The sequence below is a fragment of the Orcinus orca genome, chromosome 8, assembly GCF_937001465.1.
Source record: "Orcinus orca chromosome 8, mOrcOrc1.1, whole genome shotgun sequence".
Classification (NCBI taxonomy): Eukaryota; Metazoa; Chordata; class Mammalia; order Artiodactyla; family Delphinidae; genus Orcinus; species Orcinus orca.
The window spans coordinates 16,234,764-16,256,678 of record NC_064566.1 but is presented as its reverse complement, the minus strand read 5'-3'; the positions used below and the strand labels follow the sequence as shown (position 1 = coordinate 16,256,678).

Sequence of the window (21,915 nt, the reverse complement as noted above, 5' to 3'; positions counted from 1 at the left end):
TCATCTTTACTGAAATTATGGGCCATATATTTAAAAGAAATGTATTTTAAACCTCACTTTTAATTAAAATGCAAAAGACTTTAAAGGAGTTCTTTCGTGAGAAAAAGATGTGCTGTGCAGTTTTCTGAAAGAATGAAGTCTTCGTTTATTTTTCAGATTATATTAAAATGTTTCTTTACCTGTTGTTTGCTGATATTTTAGTCAGAAAGGAATAAAGCAGCAGTTTATGCTATATCTGATTGTCTATCAATAGAAGAGAAAAGGGAAAGCAAAGTATGTTGGCACATGAGGTTTTCCCTTAAAAAAAACTTAACTTGAAATTTAAAAGATATATTACCCATAACTAATTTGTCTTATTAGGACTTATTTAGAGTTGCATGAATTTCTTAGTCAAATATTTGAGGAAATTCGTCTTATGAAATGGAGAGATGTAGAACATTGTGGTCAGTTACAGGATAGTCTTTCTCTCTTGATTCCCAGAACTTAGAAAACAGATTTTAAATTAATAAAGTTGAGTACCAAAAGCTCTAAGCTATAATAATTCATAAAAATGCCAGAAAATTATAAGCGCGAAGGGGAAGATTAATTGAAGTTAAATGTCCCCGTAAATGATAAACATTTGGCACTGTGAGGACAGCTCTGGAAATAACAAAAAGTTCTCTGTCAGGGATAATTTTCTGGGCAGCTGAGGTTGTTTGTATGTTGAAAGAAGGCACCAAGATAGCATAACTGTAGCTGCTTGACAAAATTTCCAAAGTTAGTTTCGGACTGTGAGGGTGAAAGTAAGTGCAACAATTGGGAATTGGGAGGGGGAGAGGAGAAGGGCTCGCCAGCCCCGGCGCCACGATAGGGTTAACCGCGGCGCCGCCCGGCGCACTCTGGGAGTTGTAGGCCACGGGCATTGTGGGAGTTGTCGTAAAAGTCCGTTTTCTTGTTGTGATGGCCGCCGCCAAGGCAGGAGTTGGGGGATCCTGCCATTCCGGACGGCTTGGGGGGCTCTCTGTACCGTTAGAGGGCCCCCAACAGCCCCCAGGTTATCAAGAGCCTGTTAGTTGTGTGCTTGGGAGGTGGGAGAGCGGCCTGACGGGTTAATTCGAGGGCCTGCTGTCGTTAGATTGGCCGGGGGTTGGGGGGGGGTTCCTCTGGCGGCTACCGGCTTGATGAGGGGCCCCAGCCTGCCGGACCCTGGCCGTCTGGCCTTGTGCCTTTGAAATGGTTAGCGCCTGAGAGTTTTGGAGTCGCCTCTGTTTTGTTGTGGTGTGTGTCCTGCGCCCCTCCCGCGTTTCTTACAGCGCTCCACTCTCCATGTAGTCGGTGATGCTCACGACCCTGTTTGGGGTGAGGTTGGGCTCGTTTTCTTGAGTCTGGTGGGATTTATGCAAGAGCTGGGATTTTGGAAAGGGTGGACAGCAGTAGCTTGGGTGTTGTCTCTTGTTTTAGGTGTAAGAAACTGTATGAGTTGTAAGCCTGTCTGTCGTGAATGTGTGATTCCCTTTCTCTTGCATGTGGTGAACTTTGCCCTTGTTTGCTAATGCTGTGAGGCAGTGGCAGGCAGTTCCTTCTTGTGAAATGCTTTTCTGCTAACTTGGATGTGTTCTTAAATCTTTGGAGCTCTCAGAAGAGTGTTTTGCAGCTGTCTGTAGAAAGCTGTCTGCAAAAATGGATTTAAAACAAATGCCAGTATCACAGGTACTACCTTTAGTTCTAGGGAGTAAGCCCCTTTGGCTTCTCTGGTGCTCTGAAGTTGTTTGGGAACTTTTGGAACTGTTTGGGAATCAGATTTACTTTTACCTGTGTTACCTGACTCTTGGCTCACAGGGTGCTTCTGCGTGTTGGGACACTTTGATCTTTGTTATTGGGTATTTTCTCAACATGAGGCAAAAGGAGACACTGTGCACTGACATGTAACTTCACGTATTAGCATCTCCGGATAACACCAGATTGCCAAGCAGGTCAGCACCTGCCTTACCTACTGCAAGAACTTGGACCTCACTATTTCTGCCACCATGTGTTGGTCCATAAATTCTGCCTTATAGTCTGGTTGTTGTCTATGTAACTTGAGACCTAACTGGCCATGAAAAGCCATTTCTCAGACAAGGTTATTTAAAAGCTTTCCCCCCCACCCCTAAGTAGAACTGGTGTCTAGAAAGTTCTTTCACTCAAGTTTGGTGAAGTAGGAGATTTGAAATAATGTACAATAGATGTTTTGGAAATCAGCTATCAGTTTTTAGTTTGGGGGGCAGGCCACGTTACAGAAATTATTTATAGAGAGAGTAAAAAAAATTATGTTCCATTTTTTTCTTGGTATTTTGGAGCATCTAAAACCTGTTTCTGTGTCATTGCATTGGACCACTTTCATGTATCATTAAAAAGCCGTTTGACGTTTTGTAATGAAGTAGGATTTCATAATTTTCCTCATCTGAGTTTGCTTAGTACTTGACTGCTTGAGAGTTTACTAATGGTAGAAAAAGTAGCAAAGCTGGGTGCGTTTGTGTGTTTCTGCTGAATGTGATTTGGGGTATAAATTGGTAGACTGATATTGTTGGCTTGCTAGTCACGTCAGTTCAATTCTGCTGCTGATGTAAAATGTGTTCTGTAATACATAAAGTTCTTTCCTTTCCTCTGACCTGACCCCAATGTGTCTCAGAATATTAGCTAACTTTCCAGTTGAAAAAAGATTGAGAAACTTACTTTTAAATGATCTGTATTGTCCACATTTGTTATGGTTTGGTGATGCAGTAGAATAACTGGTGGGTTGATCTTGTATCTTAGGAAAACTGGATGGCTAGAAGTTGTAGATTTGTAGAATCATTCAGAATCATTCAAAACCAACCACAAGCACAATTTGCTTTGAAAGAAGATACATTAATTTTAAATTGCCAAGTTACCTTTGACTTGCGTTAAGCAGAACAGATGGTTCATAAGAAGGTGCTTTGAGAGTGGATGGGTGTTTATAAGTTTAGAGATAAACTCTTCAATGCATTTGCAAAGAACCCTTCTGGACATTTATGAGTAGACACATCTCTTGACGAAATGGTGAGGTTTTACACCCAAGAATTCTAACATTTGGCCCCTGAGGCCTTTATTTTGTACTCTGCTTTCCATCTCCATCACTTCAGTTCTGCTGCTGGTATAAAATGTGTTTTGTAATACGTAAAGTCAACAGTAGTTCAGAAAAAAATATGGCAAAATCCACTGCCTTTTGGAGAAGATGATCCCTAAGGTTGTGTGTTGGATAGGTATGTCAAAAGCTGTCTTTTTGAAACTTAGGCTTTGCATGGTTTTGATGAAACTCCTTTCAATGAGACATAAGCCAAAGGGTAAGTTTCTTGACCTAGGTGTTATAAGTGAAAGCCTTTGGTTCTGGTGTTCATTCAAAAAAGAGATACAAACTTAGTTCCAGATAACAGGCATACTGTGTTTTACTGTGCTTCACTTTATTGCACTTAGCAGCTTTGGCGGGTTTTTGTTTGTTTGTTTGTTTGTTTTAATGTATTTATTTATTTTTGGCTGCATTGGGTTGTCGTTGCTGCGAGCAGGCTTTCTCTAGTTGTGGCGAGTGGGGGCTACTTCTCATTGTGGTGCACGTGCTTCTCATTTTGGTGGCTTCTCTTATTGTGGAGCACGGGCTCCAGGTGTGTGGGCTTCAGTAGTTGTGGCACATGGGCTCTAGAGCACGGGCTGTAGAGCACAGGCTCAGTAGTTGTGACGCACAGGCTTAGTTGTTCTGTGGCATGTGGGATCTTCCTGGACTAGGGCTTGAACCCGTGTCTCGTGCATTGACAGGTGGATTCTTAACCACTGCACCACCAGGGAAGTCCAGTACCATTTTTCTAATAGCATTTGCTTACTTTGTGTCTTTGTGTCACCTTTTTGTAATTCAAATAATATTTCAAACTTTTTCATTATTGTTATATTTTTTATGGTGATCTGTGATCAGTGATCTTCGATGTTACTGCTCTGACTTGCTGAAGGCTCAGATGAGGGTTAGCATTTTTTGGCAATAATTTTTTTTTTTTGCCTTGCCTCTCAGCATGCGGGATCTCAGTTCCCTGACCAGGGATCGAACCCACACCCCCTGCAGTGGAAGTGTTGAGTCTTAACCACTGGACCACCAGGAAAGTCCCAATAAAATATTTTTTAGTTGAGGTCTGTACATTATTTTTTAGACATAATGCTATTGCACACTTAATGGACTACAGTGTAGTGTAAACAGTACTTTTATATGCACTGAGAAACCAAAAAATTTGCATGACTTGCTTTATTGCAATATTCGCTTTATCACGGTGGCCTGGAACCGAACCTGCAATATCTCCAAGGTACGTGGTAATAGAATTCGGAAGATAACAAAAAATTAAGTTTTTATTTTAGATTGTAGCCAAAATTTGGAAACACTTGTGGGGGTGGGGGTAGGAATATCTATTTGAGGCTTTTTCTCGAGTCCTTTCTATTCCATTTCCCTTTGCTGAAAGTAAGCATCTCTTATTAATGTGTTTCTGCATCTGTGAACATTTGTGAGTGGCAAAACTGCATGTACAAGGCAACAAATCACCCATCCAGAATTTGGCCCTGATTTTTCATTTACATTATTTGAAGAGGAAGAGTTATTGATTGTACTTTGTGCACTTGTATGTGTATTTTGTTTTCTTCTGTTAAATACATTTGTTTTTAGATTGCGATACTCTTGAACACACAGTGTGTCTCCACCCCTCACCTCCACCTTCCTGGGAGAAAGAGGAAAGGTATTTAAAATTTTTACATGCCTGTCAATTTTATTTTCTGATTCTTCCTACATATATTTCTAGGACAGAATACATTATCTCTGCTCTGCTGGGCCTTACTTTTTGAAGTCAGAGTATTACTCATATGATTTTTATGGGCAAGACACAGCAAACCAACAGTTACTTCAAAATACTCTGTCAAAATTAAAAGACGTTAATTCATTTCCATTTGAAAGAAAACAAGGTCACAAGCATATATCCTGCCACTTAAAGGATTCTAGCTATATCTGAAAGCTTCAGAAGACTTTAAGAGGTCATTTTGCTGTGTCCTCTGCCTTCCTTGTTTTTCTTTTTGTTTGACTTTCTCCTTCAGTGTGCCTGTGTGCTTCTAGAACTTACTAAACATTTTTGTTTAGTTTGGAATTTGTTTTTCCAAATTAATTTGCTTCAACTTTAAAAACCATTTTTATCTGAAATATTTGTAATAAGGACATTATTTTAATAAAGGATACTTGTCATATTATAGTTTTATAATTAAAATGCTATGCATATTATATTTCTATGTGCTGGGGAAAAATGAGTTAATAACTACCTTAAACCTGAGCACAAAGTGCCAGAATTTGGCATGCAAAAACTCCAGGACATACAGCTTTAGTTTGCTTTTCTGTTATTAACAGTCTTTAGTTAATGAGTCGACGCATGACTTGTCATTTTCAGACAAGTCTTGCTTGAAGACAGTATTATTTCTTGCCTGACACTCTCATGAAATAAATATTTGTGAAAAGTTTTATTGAGACAATATTAGAAGTTCTTGAATTCACATAACAGAAGAAAGCAGTTCTGTGTGCATTTACTAACCAAAAAAAATTATTTGTAAACTGCTTTTGTAGTTTGCTTTTTTTAACTCTGAAATAAATACATGTTTCTGGATTTTAAATTGTTTTTAAAGAAGTGTTTTTGAGGGGGTGAGGACCATATTGTCAATGAAGTTGTATTAAAAGAGTGGACAACTTTTTTATTTTAGTGTTAAACAAAGGTGTAGAGTATGTGCAGTTTATGAGGGGAAAGAAAAGGCCTATTGTATTAGAAAGTTAAAATGAAGACATCAGTGATTTTAAACTTTTTGTGCCATTTGTTCTAATTTTATTATACAATTTTAATTTTTTTTTTTTGGGGCGCACCACGTGGCATATGGGATCCTAGTTCCCCGACCAGGGGTCGAACCCACGCCCCCTGCACTGGAAGCACAGAGTCTTAACCACTGGACCACCAGGGAAGTCCCTGAATTTTTAATATAATGGGATTAATTTAAAGATATCTGTGAAATGGTTTATTCTTTGAGAAGATCCTATAACATATATCATTAATTTTTTGAGATATATAGATTTCAGTAATTTTTTCATCCTAACAAAAGACTTTTAGAAGGAAACAGTGAAGTAAATGAAACTGTCTTATATTCTTCTACCTGAGGAGGAAAACTTGGAAAAAACATAATTTTTATAAATGAAAAGTTTTGAGATATGTAATATAAAAAGTTTTTATAAATCAGGAAAAGATGGAAGGGCTAAGCCATGGTTTGACAACTCACAAAAGAAAAAAAATCAATAATGTGGCAGACTGTTTTCCAAAGTTGGCCACAACAATATCTCCCAGCTCACATGTTCTTCTACAATGTGATGTTACTCTGTCATCAGAAGGTGGCATCTCTCCACTTTCTTGAATTTGGGCAGGGCCTTTGAGTGCTTCAACCAAGAGAATACGGTAGAAGTGATGGTGTCCGAATTCCAGGTGTGGCTTTTACCTTGCCTGACTTCTGTTTCCTGCCTCTTGGAAGCCAGCCACTACATAAGAAATCCATTTACCCTGAAATCACCATGTTGTGAGAAGTCCAAGGTCATAAAAATAGGCCCTGGAGACTGAGACATCAAGTAGAGAAGCCAAGGAGCACCAAGGAAACTGAAGAAGTGAAGTGTAAGTGAAGTCATTTTGGAAGTGGACCTTCCAGCCCCAGCTGCCTTGGCTATTGCTGTGTAAATCAGGGGAAACGCCCAGTGGAGCCCCTCCCAATTTTTGACCCAAAAATATCATGAGCAAAATAAAATGTTTGTTTTAAGCTTCTGAGGTTTTGAGTGCTTCATTATGCATCAACAGATCACTGGAAAAAGGTACTGAGAAAAAAAAGATTTCGTAATTTATAATAGATGGCACTATTGGAGAATATATTTTCATGTCTAAATCCAACAAGGAGCTAGTATGTATAATACAACAAGGAATACCTAGTGGAATCTAGAAAAATGGTACAGATGAAGCAGTTTGTAAGGCAGAAATAGAGACACAGATGTAGAGAACAAACATGGACACCAAGGGGGAAAAGCGGTGGGGTGGGGGTAGTGGTGGGATGAATTGGGAGATTGGGATTGACATATATACACTAATATGTATAAAATAGATAACTAATAAGAACCTGCTGTATAAAAAAAATAAATTTCAAAAAAAAAATATAAGGAGGGCTTGCCTGGTGGCACAGTGGTTGAGAGTCTGCCTGCTGATGCAGGGGACACGGGTTCATGCCCCCCGGTCCGGGAAGATCCCACATGCCGCGGAGCGGCTGGGCCCGTGAGCCATGGCCGCTGAGCCTGCACGTCCGGAACCTGTGCTCCACAACGGGAGAGGCCACGGCAGTGAGAGGCCTGCATACTGCCAAAAAAAGAAAAAAAGAAAAGGTAAGCCAAAGACTGGGAAAAAATATTTGCAACACATCTCAGTAATTGCACTTCTAAGAATTTAATATAAGATAATCAGAGATGTGTATAAATACATACTAGTATTTGTTTCAGCTTTATTTATAATAGCTGAATACTTGAGACAACCTAAATGCCCAGGAATAGAATATTTAGATCTATCTATGAAATATCCATACGTGGAGTCTGTCAAGCCGTTAAAAGTTATATAGAAAATATGACTTGGAAAAATGTTTACTATTTTAAGTACAAAGGCAGATTACAATATAGTATGCACTCTAGCTTTTGCTTCTATTTTTATTTTGAAACTGGGTTAATAGAATACATTGTTCACTATCTCATTGACAAATGAGGGGCAAGTGGGATTTTTGTGGTATTGTGCAAATGAGATCTGAAAATCTGCTACCTCCATATGTATTATTTCTTCTCATCAGAAATGGAAGAGATTAAAAATTTAGAGCAATGTTCTTTAGCACTAAGGTAGACCAAGTTCACCATTTCCTTTTACTATAAAACGAGGATTATACTCACTCTGAAGGATATTGACTAATGTTTATAAATCCCCCAATTGATCCCCTTAGGTTTGATTTATTAAAAATCTCCCTAAATTTGATTAAGAGGACACTTGTATCCCAAATCAGAAGAGAGTTGAAATGAGACTATAACAAGGGCAAAATTGTAACTAAACATGGATCCTCAGTACATTCCCTGGGGTATGGAAAGGGTCAGAATATCTCATCCCATCTATAGCTTGTATGTAAAATTTCCCATCTACTGGTTGAGCAGCCCCAGAGCAGGAGTTCAGGACCACTTAGACTATTGAATATTTCCACCTTGAGGCAGGGAAGGTAAAACAGGTCATCTGATAGTGTTTGAACCTATATTAAATAGGGAATAAAGAGACTGTGAAATTCTTTGATTAGTCTCTATCTTGGTGTCCCCAAATTTTCATTTCATGATTAAAAGAAAGAATGGATTAACTCCAAGATCTCCAGCTTTGCACCTCCAACTTTGACCAACCCTAGAACATCAAGGAAGTTATCTAAACAGGCAAAAGGACTATTAAATAATTGTATATATATTTTCAGTATCAGTTAATTTTTTGAAAGTAAAGTAGAAAAAAATGGTAATGTTCAAACATTTTAAACCATGTCTTCTATATACTTGGAAATCTGTACTCAAAAATTACAATCTTGTCCAAAAATTGTTTTTCTTGTCTTCTCTATAAATTTGCAATTAATTGGATTTTTAAAAACAGGGTCTTTTATGTTAAGCCCAGATTATGAAACACTTTGTATGAATAACATATATTGTCCGTTTTGGATATCAAGTCTTTTTCACATTTGCATTTAAATGATCAAAATATCTCATTCATGAAATGATGAATGAGTTTTTTACTTATGAGGAACTTGTGAAAATATTAAAATTGGGCTCTTTGGTCTCTCTACAAATTCAAACCAAAAAGAGACCTATGTTAAGAAACTTACAGAAAGAGTGAGTATTCATTCATATCTCCATTAAATACACATATATAAACATATGATAAAGTGCAGAATATAGTTATAAGATAATGCTGAAGGAAAAAAATGTCTAAGAGACAGGGTATGGATTGGGAATAGAAAACAGAGCCCTAGGAAGTACTCATGTGTTGTGCAAAGGTTGTTTCTCCCTAACAAAAACTAGAGTTTTTTTACTGAGTCCAAGCTCGCTCTGCTTGCTGCATGACAGACCAATAAATTGGGAGACGAGGTGTTGAGGCAAGCAATAGCGACTTTATTCAGAAAGCCAGTCGTCCAAGAAGATGGTGAACTAGCGTCCCAGATGTACCATCTTATGGGGTCTGGATGCTAGCTTCCTTTATAGAACAGAGAGGGGGAGGAGGTGAGGAAGTAAAGTAAAAAGGCCATAAGTCTTGTAAAATATCTCCTGGTTTTGGCCAGCCTCGGGGAGGGGGTGTGTTAATTTCTTCTTTTCTGCAGCCATTGAGAAGTGGGCAGGGTCAGGGTGTTTCCCTGTGGGCTGAACAAAGGCACTTTATTTTAACATTCAGGCAGAGGGGCAGGGTTCCCTGAGGCAGGCCATTATGTATGCCTATAGCTATAGACAGAACAAAAATAATGGAAAGCAAAGGTCAAAGTAAAAGAAAGAGATCCAACATGGCGTCAGCTTTTGTTCTTCCCTGCTACAATTTCATAGTTTTATTTTCAGATGATTTGTGTCAAAGAGCTATTGTCATTTGCACCTCTGATTTTCATTTAATACAGGTATGCTAAAACCAAGAGCAGTTTTTTCCTTTGTGTCCAACTATAAATAAAGACCACTTGCTTTGTGCTCCAAGAAGCTATTTCACCATTAGGATAATCACAGTCTTTTTTTTTTCTTCTCCCTTCTGTTATTCACAAAGTGGACTGTTGTTTTCCTAGCTGGCTTGTTTTACACATGTTTCTGATGATTTCTTTATTTGTGGTGAGTCTGGTTACTGATTTTACATCTGTCTTTAGCAATTCACTTCTAGCAGTTCTTTGTATAGTTAGCTAGATACCTATTTTTGCAGCTGACTTAAACTTTTTTTTCCATGTAATCCTACTTTCTTGTTTGCTTTAACTGGTCATTAAAATGTTCTCAACTTGATGAATCTTCCAAGTATGTATGTTTGAAACTTGCAAAGATAAAAATGGTATGTGGTGTGTGACTTAGTGGTATTATAGTTTTAAAAAGAGCTGTTACCAAATGCAAGTTCGTGTGCCTGACTAACGTAGGAGTTTGGAGCAGAGAAATGTTTATTGCAAAGAACGTAAAAGGAGAATGGGTGGCTCGAACTCAAAAAACCAGAACTCCCTAATGGTTTTGTTGCAGGAAGGGGGACCCCTTCCAGGGCCCGAGAGTGGGCTGTTGTCTAACTCTCGGAAATGAATTGTCTGAGGAGACACGTGTGCTGACAAAGCAAGAGACTTTATTGGGAAGGGGCAGCCCAGTGGGAAGCAGGAGGGTAAGGGAACCCAGGAGTACTGCTCTGCCATGTGGCTCGCAGTCTTGGGTTTTATGGTGATGGGATTAGTTTCTGGGTTGTCTCTGGCCAATCATTCTGATTCAGGGTCCTTCCTGGTGGCGCACACATGGCTCAGCCAAGATGGATTCCAGTGAGGAGGATTCTGGGAGATTGGTAGGACATATGGACCTTTTGACCTTTCCCGAATTCTTCTGGTTGGTGGTAGCTTATTAGTTCCATGTTCCTTACCAGGACCTCCTGTCAAAATAACTCATGCAAATAGCTACTGTGGTGCCTGGCCAGGGTAGGCAGTTTCAGTCAGAGTTTCCCCTAACAGTTTTGGGGGAGTTTTACAGGCAAAATTTGGGGTGGTGGCTGCAGGGGGTGTGACTTTCTTCTGATTTGTTGGTGGTGAGGTAACTAGAGTGGTGTTCCAGGATTGTGCTCAGCCTGAACTTATCATCCTCCGCCTAGACAGGGCATTAGTTCCTGTAGCAGAATTCAAAGACACTGTTATGTATAATCCTTGAGGAGGAACCAGGACCCAGCTCTAGTTGCTGCACTATTGTTTCTTGGTTGCTCCTCCTTTGTTCTGCATTCCCTCACTTCTCTGATTAGCAATTGTTTGAATCTGCCCTTTGGAACTCAGGGAAGGTCTTAGGAGGTTAAATGAAGCCCATTTCCTACAAACAAGAAGCAGGGGACATGGAAAGGATTTGTACCTGGGAGCCTCACAGGGTCCTGCTTGGTTCCAGAGCCATTATAATTTTAGAGATACATGCTGAAATATTTTTATAAATGATATGTTTTCTGGATTTGCTTCAGAATAATTTGTGAAAGGGGAAGTGGATAGTGGTATAGATGAAACAAGAGTGGACATGAGTTGATAGTTATGGAAGTTCATTATGTGTAGGAGTTCATCAAATTATTGTGTGCCTTTTCATGTGTTTGAAATTATCCACAAAAAAGGTATGTGTAGGGACTTCCCTAGTGGTCCAGTGGCTAAGACTCCACGCTCCCAATGCAGGAGGCCCGTGTTCAATCCCTGGTCAGGGAACTAGATCCCACATGCCGCAACTAAGAGATCGCATGCTGCAACTAACAGATCCCACATGCTGCAACGAAGATCCTGCGTGCAGCAACTAAGACCTGGCGCAGCCAAATAAATAAATAAATATTTTTAAAAGTAAATGCATTTTGAAAAGGTTTAATAACCTTACGCTAATAACCTTATAATAACCTTTTATAGATCATTAGGATAAAGAGAAATACACCAGTGAGCAAAAGACATGAACAGGCAGTGTGCAAAAGAAAATATATAAATGGCAAATAAACATATGAAGAAAACTTCAGCCTTAAAAAAAATGCAAATTAAAACAATGTGTGTGTGATTATATTGTGATTTATAATGAGAAACGTATATTTGGTCTTCCTGCACTGTTCCTGGCTCACAGCTCCCCAAACCCTTGGAATTTCTGAAGTGAAAAGAACAATGCAAGCATCATTTGTTATAATATTTGCTCTTCTGTAATCAGTTCCTTGAAATAGCTCCAGAGCCATAAGGGTGATAGGAGTGTCTTGTTATTCATAGCCAGCTCCTTTGAACCGCATCTGAGTTTATGTTAATGAGGTGACTTTTAGAAAGCTCCTAAGGATGGGGGCTGGTTGCCAGGGGACCCAACAGTGATTAGAGGGCTGAAACTTTCAGTCACACGCCTCCCCCCACCTCGGGGGAGGGGAGAGGGGCTGGAGGTTGAATCAATTGCCAACGGCCTACTATTTAATCAAGCATGTCTACGTAACGAGCCCTCCAATGGGATGGCGTTCTGAGAGCTTCCAGATTGCTGAACAAGTGTATGTGCTGGGAGAGTGGTGCACCTGGAGAGGGCATGGAAACTTTGTGCCCTTTTCCCACACATCTTGCTTTATGCATCTCTTCCATCTGGTTCCAACCACCCCACATTTCAGTGTCTCTCACCTTCTGAGATGGCCCACACTCTGTCTGTGGAGTGTGTTTCTATCTTGGCCACTCTCACTTTCCAGATGACCCCCATGCCCTGGGCCTGCTCTTGCCTTTTGAGACAAACTGCATTCTGTCTATGGAATGTGTATCTCTCTAAATGAATCCACTTCTTACCTGTCACTCTGTCTCTGAATTCTTTCTGCAACTAGACATAAAGAACCTGAGTTTCCTTAAGTCCTGAGACCAGGTGTGTGATCTCAATTAAAAGACAGTGGGTTCAAGTCCCAATCTGAGGTGCAGGGTTTCCCTACAACCCCTTTCTCAGGTTCTATTAATTTGCTAGAATGGCTCACAGAACTCAGGAAAACAGTTTGCCTACTAGATTTCTGGTTTATTGTAAAAGGATATAATTCCTCCTGTTTCAGTAGGAACCTCCACCTTATAACCAGTCAGTCAGAAGCGCAATTACAACCTGGATTTGCATTTGGTGTCTGAAGTGAGGGCAGTCTTGTGGGACTAAGCCTGTGGGATCTTATGCTATCTCCAGCAGATAGTGTCAGGATTGAGTTAATTTAATTGCTCACTAGTGTTGGAAAACACATTTGGAAATGAGAGACTTTTTTTCACCTGTAGAATTGACCGAGGAAAAAATTGAGTGATAATAACTACTGTTGATGAGGAAGAGGTAAGGCAAATAATCCACCTGAGACAGGAGGGAAGGGGGCAGGGCACAATCTTTAAAAGAATGACACAGCCATTGAAGATATGACAAAAACTAGTTAGAACCTACTAGGGCCAGGGACTTCCCTGGTGGTCCAGTAGGTAAGACTCCATGCTCCCAATGCAGAGGCCCTGTGTTCAATCCCTGGTCGGGGAACTAGATCCCACATGCCTGCCACAACTAAGAGTCCACATGCCACAACTAGAAAGATCTTGCATGCTGCAGTGAAGATCCTACGTGCCACAACTAAGACCCAGCACAGCCAAAATAAATACATACATACATACATAAATCAATAAATATAAAAAAAAAAGATCCTACTAGGGCCAAGATGGTGGAAGATTTGACTTCCAGTAGACCTTGAGCCTCATTATATGCTCATTGTAATACATTAGCATATGCTAAATGACACACCCACAGGCCAAGATAGTTCTAAGGCCGACCATCAAAGGCCAAAAATGGGGCGGTGGCCCAGTTCCTGGAAATCCCCGCCCCCTTCTCCAAGACAGAATATTCCTCCCACTCGTTAGCAGATGAAATTACCAAGCCCATAAAAACTAACCACCCCATATTTCAGGGCTTCTCGCCTTCTGAAACGGTCCACATTCCTATGGAATGTGTATCTCTCTAAATAAACCTGCTCTCACTTTACTATAGCCCACTCTTGAATTCTTTCCTACGCAAAGCCAAGGACCCTCACTTGGCAGCCCCAAACCTGGGACATGACCATCCTCTCGCCCCCCATTTTCCTGCAACACACCCACCACTAGTAGATATGTAAACCCAGCAGGCCTCTCAGGTTTCTTGGTTATCCTCTCTGTCTTCTCCAAAAGGTAGGCATTTGCCATCCCCATTTTACACGTGAGCTAACTAAATACTAGAGCTGTCCAAGGTGATACAACTTCAGACCTGTTATTTTCCTCATACTACTGAAAGAGAAGATTCTGTTTTTGAAATATTTTGCAATATATATAATAATGAGTTGTTTTCTGACCTGGGTGATCCAAGATGATTGTGAAGCAGAGCAGACATAAGCCCAGCCCTGTCATTCCCTTTCCTGCCCTTTTCCTTGCCCTCCAGTCATGCTATTCTCTTCCTCCCTGAACTCTTCAGCCTTATACCCTTTAGGCATGCTCTTCCCTCAGTTCCCTCCATACCTGGGTGCTAGGAAAAGGGGGGGGCAGCTATTTATTTCTCCATTCCCCATCTTGTTTAGAAGATTTTGAGGAGGCTTATTAAAATTCTCTTATTGCAAAATGAAGAAAAATAGAAGGGAGCTAGAGATAGGAAAATATGTTTAGGTCCCCTACATAGATAATGTGAACATAGTTCACTAACAATATCTATTTCACAGAGACATACCCAGCATTTTGACTTTTCAACATCCCCTGTAAACTGAGTAACAGGAGGTGGTATTCCTAAGATCAAATCACTCTTGAGTAAGAGGTGACAATGAAGTTGGTAGACTTACCAGGTGAGCCCCAAAAGCAGGACAAATAGTAACCAACTAATTGTGTACTATTTTTAACAGCTTGCTTTCCCCCCTGCAGATAGTAAACAAACTGATTTGGGCTAGGTGAGTTAATAAAGCATAGCTTCTTTCCAATTCTTGGTTTTATGAAGGAAAAATCGGTGAGTTATAACTTAAGAAAAGTAGAACCAACAGATGAGCTATATAGTTTAAAAATTGTGACTGATTTTACTTTTCAGCTGGAAATTATTGCTCCCTGCCACTAACTTTTACACTTTTCCTTCTACAATAATAATCCATTCGATCATTTAATGGATACGTATTGAGAGCCTATTGTATGTTTACCAGGGCTATACTAGTGAATAAGACAAAGAGAACTTTATGGTGCTTAAAGTACGGTTGGTGCAGTATGGATCTTTGTGCTTTTGAGGACTGTAGAGAAGGACCTTATCGCTTACGTGTAGTGAACAAGATAGGAGGGCAGGGGCCAGAACCAGGTATGCTTCTTTAGGACACACACACACACACACACACACACACACACACACACACACACACACAGCATTAGTTTTCTACTGTTGATATTACAAATTACTACAGATTGGTGGCTTTAAGCAACACACACTTATTATCTGACAGTTCTATAGGTTAGAATTACAACATGGGACTTACTGGACTAAAATCAAAATTTTTGTTTTGGAGGTTCTAGGGAAGAGTTTTTTTCCTTGCCTTTTTCAGCTTCTAGAGGCTGCTCACATTCTTTGGCTCGTGGACCCCTTCCTACATCTTCAAAGCCAGCATCATTGCATCTCTCTGACCATTCGTCCATAGTCACATCTCCCTTTCTGACCAAAGCTGGGAACGATTCTCTAATGTTAAGAGCCCGGGTGATTATATTAGGCTCATGTGAATAATCCCCTCATCTGAAAATCCTTAACTTAATTGTATCATCATAATATGTTGTCATATAATATTCACAGGTTCCAGTGTTTAGGATGTGAATCTTTGGGGGGGGTGTCATTATTCTGCCTAACACATACATATATGTACAAAGATAGACATGTAATGAATTTTAAAATGTGTATAGAATTTTTCTCAAAAAATGTGAAATAAAGGAACAAACAATAAGACTACACCCTCAAACAGAGGAATAATCATTGTAGAAAGAATCAAGTTTTTCACATATGTATTATTACTATGTCTCTGATGAGATATTGCCATTGATATTGAGGGGAAAAAATGGAGAGCTACAGCTACAGTAAACAACATGAATAATTCTTAGAAACATGATGTCCAGTAAAAAAAGCAAGTCCCAGAAGACTACACAAATGTAGGTCTTAAGTCTATGTATGAGTTTCCTTGGGCTGCTGTAACAAATTGACAAAAGCTGGGTAGATTTAGAGAATGGAAATTTGTTTTTTCACAGTTCTGGAGGCTAAAAGTGCTAAATCAAGGTATTGGCAGGGTCATGCTCACTCTGAAGGCTCTAGCGAAGAGCCTTCTTCCTAGCGTTTGGGGGTTGTCAACAATCCTTAGCATTCTTTGTCTTGTAGCTGCATTACTATATTCTCTCCCTCACATGGCCTTCTTTCTTCTGTCTTTCTGTGTGTTTCAAATCTCTTACTCTTTATAAGGACAGTCACTGGATGTAAGGCCCACTCTAATCCTGTATGACCTCATCTTAATTTGATTACATCTGTAAATACCTTACTTGCAAAGAAGGTCACATTCATAGGTGACCATAGGGACCATTACTTATGGAATGCCAGGAACTTCAACATATCTTTTGTGGGAACATAGTTCAACCTACAACAGTCAGGTTTCCCAGGAAATAGACTCTAAGACTGAGATGTGCTTGCAGGGCACTTATTTATGGAGTACTCTGGGGAACAACATCAGTAAGAGAATGAGGGAAGCAGGATCAAGCTGAGGGAGAAGCTGAGCTTCAATGCAGCAGTAATAGAGGCCTCAGCCAATTCCACAGGGAGCTAGGGGTGAAGCTAGGTTGGCCCTTCAGAGATGTCTGTAATTGAGATAAGTGGGCCAGGCTTTTGTATTTCTGCATTAACCAGGCACTGGAAGCAGGCTGTCCACAGGAGGGACAAAGCAGCTCCCTTTGGCCAAGGATAATGCCCATAGAGGGGCACAGCTGTGAGCTCTCAACAATTAGCACTCTCCTCAAATGGATGTCTTGATCCTGCTGTGGGTGTCTGGGTTGCATCCCCCAGCATCCATTTATACTATGGTTTTTGTTTTGTTTTATTTATTTATTTATTTATTTGGCTGCCTGGGTCTTAGTTGCAGCACACCGGATCTTTTTAGTTGCGGCATGCGAGATCTAGTTCCCTGACCAGGGACCAAACCCTGGCCCCCTGCATTGGGAGCATGGGGTATTAACCACTGGACCACCAGGGAAGTCCCTACAATATGTTTGTAATAGATCTCAAAAATAAGCAAAACTAAACAATATATTATTTCATATAAATTTGTGATAAAGTATTTATATGTATATGTATTTTAAAAACATTTATATATAAAAACAGCAGAATGACACAACATTTAGGAATGTGCTTACCTCTGAAGTGTAGGATAGGGTAGCTTCTTGAGTCTTTGGTTCTTGAATTGGATGGTGAGTTTAGGGTTTTTTTAAAATTATATTTTGATTTATAACTAACTCATGTATTTCAGATAATCTTTTGTATATAGCAAATATATTTACAAATATAATAAAGAGAAGAAAGAAAAGAACCAGGTGAAAGTCATAGAAATTAAGGTAGCCAGAAATTTTAGAAAAAAAAAATGAGTAAAGATAGCAAATCCTGAGTCCACTGCTAAAGGAAGCATTTAGGTGAAGAAAAACTTCACCTGAAATTCACTGTATTTTTAAAGGTATATTGAGTAGAGAAAGAAAGTGGTTGGCTTATGTTTGTATGATCACAGTTTGTACTTTTTTTCTTCTTTTTTTATTGAAATATACAAAATATTTATTGTTGACATACAAAATTATGCTAGTTTTAGGTGTACTGCATAGTGATTTGCCAATTGCATACATTATGAAATTATCACCCCAATAAGTCTAGTAACCATCTGTCCCCACACAAAGTTATTACAATATTATTGGCCATATTCCTTATGTTGTGTATTATATACCTGTGGCTTATTCATTTTATAAGTGGAGATTTGTACCTGTTAACCCGCTTCACCTATTTCACCCACTCCACCACCCTCTCCTCTGGCAAACACCCATTTGTTCTCTGTATCTATGAGTCTTGTTTTCATTTTGTTTTATTTGCTTTGTTTCTTACATTCCACAGTTAAGTGATATCATACACATTTGTTTTTCTCTGTCTGACTTATTTCACTTAGCATAATACTCTCTAGATTCACTCATGTTGTCGCAAATGGCAAGATTTCATTATTTTTCATGGATCAGTAATATTCCATATATATCTCTATGTATCTATGTTGATATATATATATATATATATGTATATATCTTACATCTTTTTTTTTTTTTTTTTTTTTTGCGGTACCGGGCCTCTCACTGTTGTGGCCTCTCCCGTTGCGGAGCACAGGCTCCAGACGCACAGGCTCAGTGGCATGTGGGATCTTCCCAGACCGGGGCACGAACCTGCGTCGCCTGCATCGGCAGGCAGACTCTCAACCACTGCGCCACCAGGGAAGCCCTCTTACATCTTTTTATCTACTCATCTATCGATGGACACTTAGCTTCCATATCTTGGCTATTGCAAATAATGCTGCAGTGAACGTTCGTGTGCATGTATCTTTTTGAATTAATGTTTCCATCTTCTTTAGCTAAATACCCAGGAGTGGAATTGCTGGATCATATGGTAATTGGTAATTATATTTTTAATTTTGGGGGGCACCTCCATACTCTTTCCCATACTGGCTGCACCAATTTATAATCTCACCAACAGTGCATGAGGGTTCCCTTTTCTCCCCATTCTCACCAGCACTTGTTATTTCTTGTCTTTTTGCCAATAGCCATTCTGACAGGTGTGAGGTGATAGCTCATTGTGGTTTTGATTTGCATGCCTTTCCCTGATGGTAAGTGATATTGAACCCCTTTCCATGTGCCTGTTGGCCATCTGTATGTCTACTTTGGAAAATGTCTAGTTAGGTCCTCTGCCCATTTTTTAAACAGGTTGTTTGTTTTTTTGATATTGAGTTGTATGAATTCTTTATATATTCTGGATATTAACCCCTTATTGGACATATTGTTTGCAAATATCTTCTCCCATTCATTAGGCAGCCTTTTTGTTTTTGATAATTTCCTTTGCTGTGGGAAAGGATTTTAGTGTGATGTAGTCCCATTTGTTTATTTTTGCTTTGGTTTCCCTTGCCTGAGGTGACATATCCAAAAAAAATTTCTAAGACCAATGAGAAAGACCATACTGCCTATATTTTCTTCTAGAAGTTTTATGGTTTTGTTACAAGAAAATGGGGCACAAGAGGATGGTCATGTCCTGGGTCTTGGGCGAGTTCCTGGAATGGGCCACCAAGTGAGGGTCCTTGGCTTCACGCAGAAAAGATTTCAAGAGTGGGCCACAGTAAAGTGAAAGCAAGTTTATTTAGAGAGATACACATTCCATAGGCAGAATGTGGTCCTTCTCAGAAGGTGACAGTGGCGCCGAAATATGGAATGGTTAGTTTTTATGGACTGGGTACTTTCATAGACTAACAAGTGGGAGGATTATTCCAACTCTTTTGGGGGAGGGGGGATTTCTAGGAATTGGGACATTGCCTACTCTTTGGCCTCTTATGGTCAACCTCGGGACTGTCACGGCACCTGTGGGTGTGTCATTTAGCATGCTCATGTGTTACAGTGAGTGTATAATGAGGCTCAAACTCTACCGGAAGTTGAATCTTCCGCCATCTTAGGCCTAATAGGTTTTAACCAGTTTCTGTTGTATCCTCAACAGCTAATGGTTGTGCTCTGCCCCCTTCCCTCCATTCTCACTTTTAGGACTTACATTTAAGTCTTTAATCCATTCTGAGTTTATATGGTGTGAGAAAGTAGTCCGGTTTGATTCTTTTGCATATTGCTCTATGGGGCTCAGCAGTGTGCTCCTCTCTGGTCATCAGAACGATATGCTCTAGGGGTGTCCCCTATGTGTACACCCTTCTGTTGTGGTGGGCTTGACTACTGCGGGCTCTTGGTAGGTGAGGCTGGCCCCTATCCTGATTGACTGCAAGGCAATGCCTCCAGCAGTGGCTGTGGGCTTGCTGGAGCATGGGGTAGTCTTCCCTTGAGGCTGTCTGCATGGTCCAAGGGTTATTGGGGCCACTTCTGCTGCTGCAGTGTGGGGGCAGGTGCCTGGTGCTAATAGACTAGATGGAGGGTGACAAAAGGACACTTGCCAGCAGCAGTGTTATTAGGGAAGAATGAGCTCCCCAAAATGGCTGCCACCAATGTCTCTTTTTCCAGGGGGGAGTTCCAGTTGCCTCTTTCCTCTCCCGGAGGCTCTCCAAGATGAGCCAGTGGCTCTGACCCAGGCTCTTTTCAAACTACTGATTCTGTGCTGGGACTTGGGGCATGTGAGATTTTGTGCACACTCTTAAGAGCAGAGTCTGTGTTTCCTACAGCTCCCTGGCTCTCCCAAACATAAGCCCTGCTGGTTTTCAAAGCCAGATGTTCTGGAGGCTCATTTTCCTGGTGCAGGAGGTGCACGACCTTCGGGCTGGGGAGCCCAGTGTGGTGCTTGGGCCCCCTGCTTCACGGAGAGGACCTCAATGATTGTGATATTTTTCCCATTTGTGGGTTGTCCACCCAGGTGTGTGGGTCCTGACTATACTGCATCTCCATTCTTCCTACCTGTCTCATTGCGGTTCCTTCTTGATGTCTTCAGTTGTGAAAAATCTTTTCTGCTAATATTCAGGCCATTCAAATAGATAGTTGCTCTGTAACTAGTTGTAATTTTGGTGTGTCCTTGCTAAGAGGTGCGTACAGGGTCTTCCTACGCCACCATCTTGGCTACCTCTTCACAGTTTTTTTACTAAAAAAAAAAAGTATGTGTGTTGTATACATCATATAGCTTTATTACACAGAAAAAGAAATGGAAGAATGCACTCCAAATTGCAGCTGCATTAGTGGGAATAGGAAATGAGGTGGGATGGTTTTTATATACTTCTGTGAGCTATTGAAGCTAAAAAAAATAAAATACTAAAACTGTATTTTTTCAATCATTTGTTTCAAAATGATTGGTTTAGTTTTATATGTTTACAGACGGTTGCATGAAATGTGAGCATTAAGTTCTCTTATAAAGTAGGTGATAGAGTAGAAAAGAGCACTGGATTTTTAGTGCAGACAACCTGGTTCTAGAAACAGGCCTACTGCACCAGAGTGGTTCTTAGGCAAGAAGTTCATCTCAAAGAGTTTGCTTCCTTGTTGAAAAAATAAGAGTGCTAACATGATGGTTGAATGGATAATGTATGTGAAGTCACTTTGAAAACGTTAATGCAATATTGAAGCATATAAACGTTAATGCTTATGTCATGGTAATACTGTTTGTTAAAGAAATTAAATTTTTACTTTTTGGAAACCTCCCAATTTCTAATGTCAGAGGTTTGTTTATCATGGCACTATTTCTTTTTAACCTAGAATTGAACACCTCAACTGAACTTAAAGGAGAAATTAAGTGCAATATTTTGAACTGCATTTAAACGAAGATGAGATAGAAGACAGAACTGTTATAAATATGTAAGTTTTATTATACGGACAAATGAAGGATTCAGCTCTGTTGTACTGTATTCTTTTTTTTTTTTTTTTGCGGTACGCGGGCCTCTCACTGTTGTGGCCTCTCCCGTTACGGAGCACAGGCTCCGGACACGCAGGCTCAGCGGCCATGGCTCACAGGCCCAGCCGCTCCGCAGCATGTGGGATCCTCCCGGACCGGGGCACGAACCCGTGTCCCCTGCATCGGCAGGCGGACTCTCAACCACTGCGCCACCAGGGAAGCCCTGTTGTAATGTATTCTTAAAAATTCCTAGCTTCTATGTAATTCTCTAATTATGGAATTTTGTTTCATTATATTGAACTACTCCTGATTTCACCATGAAAATCTGACCTGGAACTCAATTTACAGAAATACTGCAAATGAATTTACAATTAAATGGGAATATTGGTATATTAATATGATACAATTTGGTTGATTCCCATTTTTTTCCATATTAAAGATTATTCTGAACTCTAAATCTTTTAAATAAATGAGACTGAAATCCAATGTGGTTACGTCTGAGTATGTTATCTGTGTAACAACCAAATATTTCTAGAGACTGTTCCCTTCTC

General features: G+C 40.1%; 1 long non-coding RNA gene across 2 annotated transcripts; it reads left to right on the top strand.

Annotated features, from left to right (window-relative positions):
- The first annotated feature begins 920 nt into the window (after positions 1 to 920).
- LOC125965136 (uncharacterized) lies at positions 921 to 21,850 on the top strand. 2 transcript variants are annotated; one of them, XR_007478687.1, is made up of 2 exons: positions 921 to 4,742; positions 21,229 to 21,850. It is a non-coding gene; the product is annotated as an uncharacterized LOC125965136 (long non-coding RNA). The 2 variants fall into 2 exon arrangements; XR_007478688.1 differs by lacking the exon at positions 21,229 to 21,850 and adding an exon at positions 5,925 to 6,832.
- Positions 21,851 to 21,915: the final 65 nt, after the last annotated feature.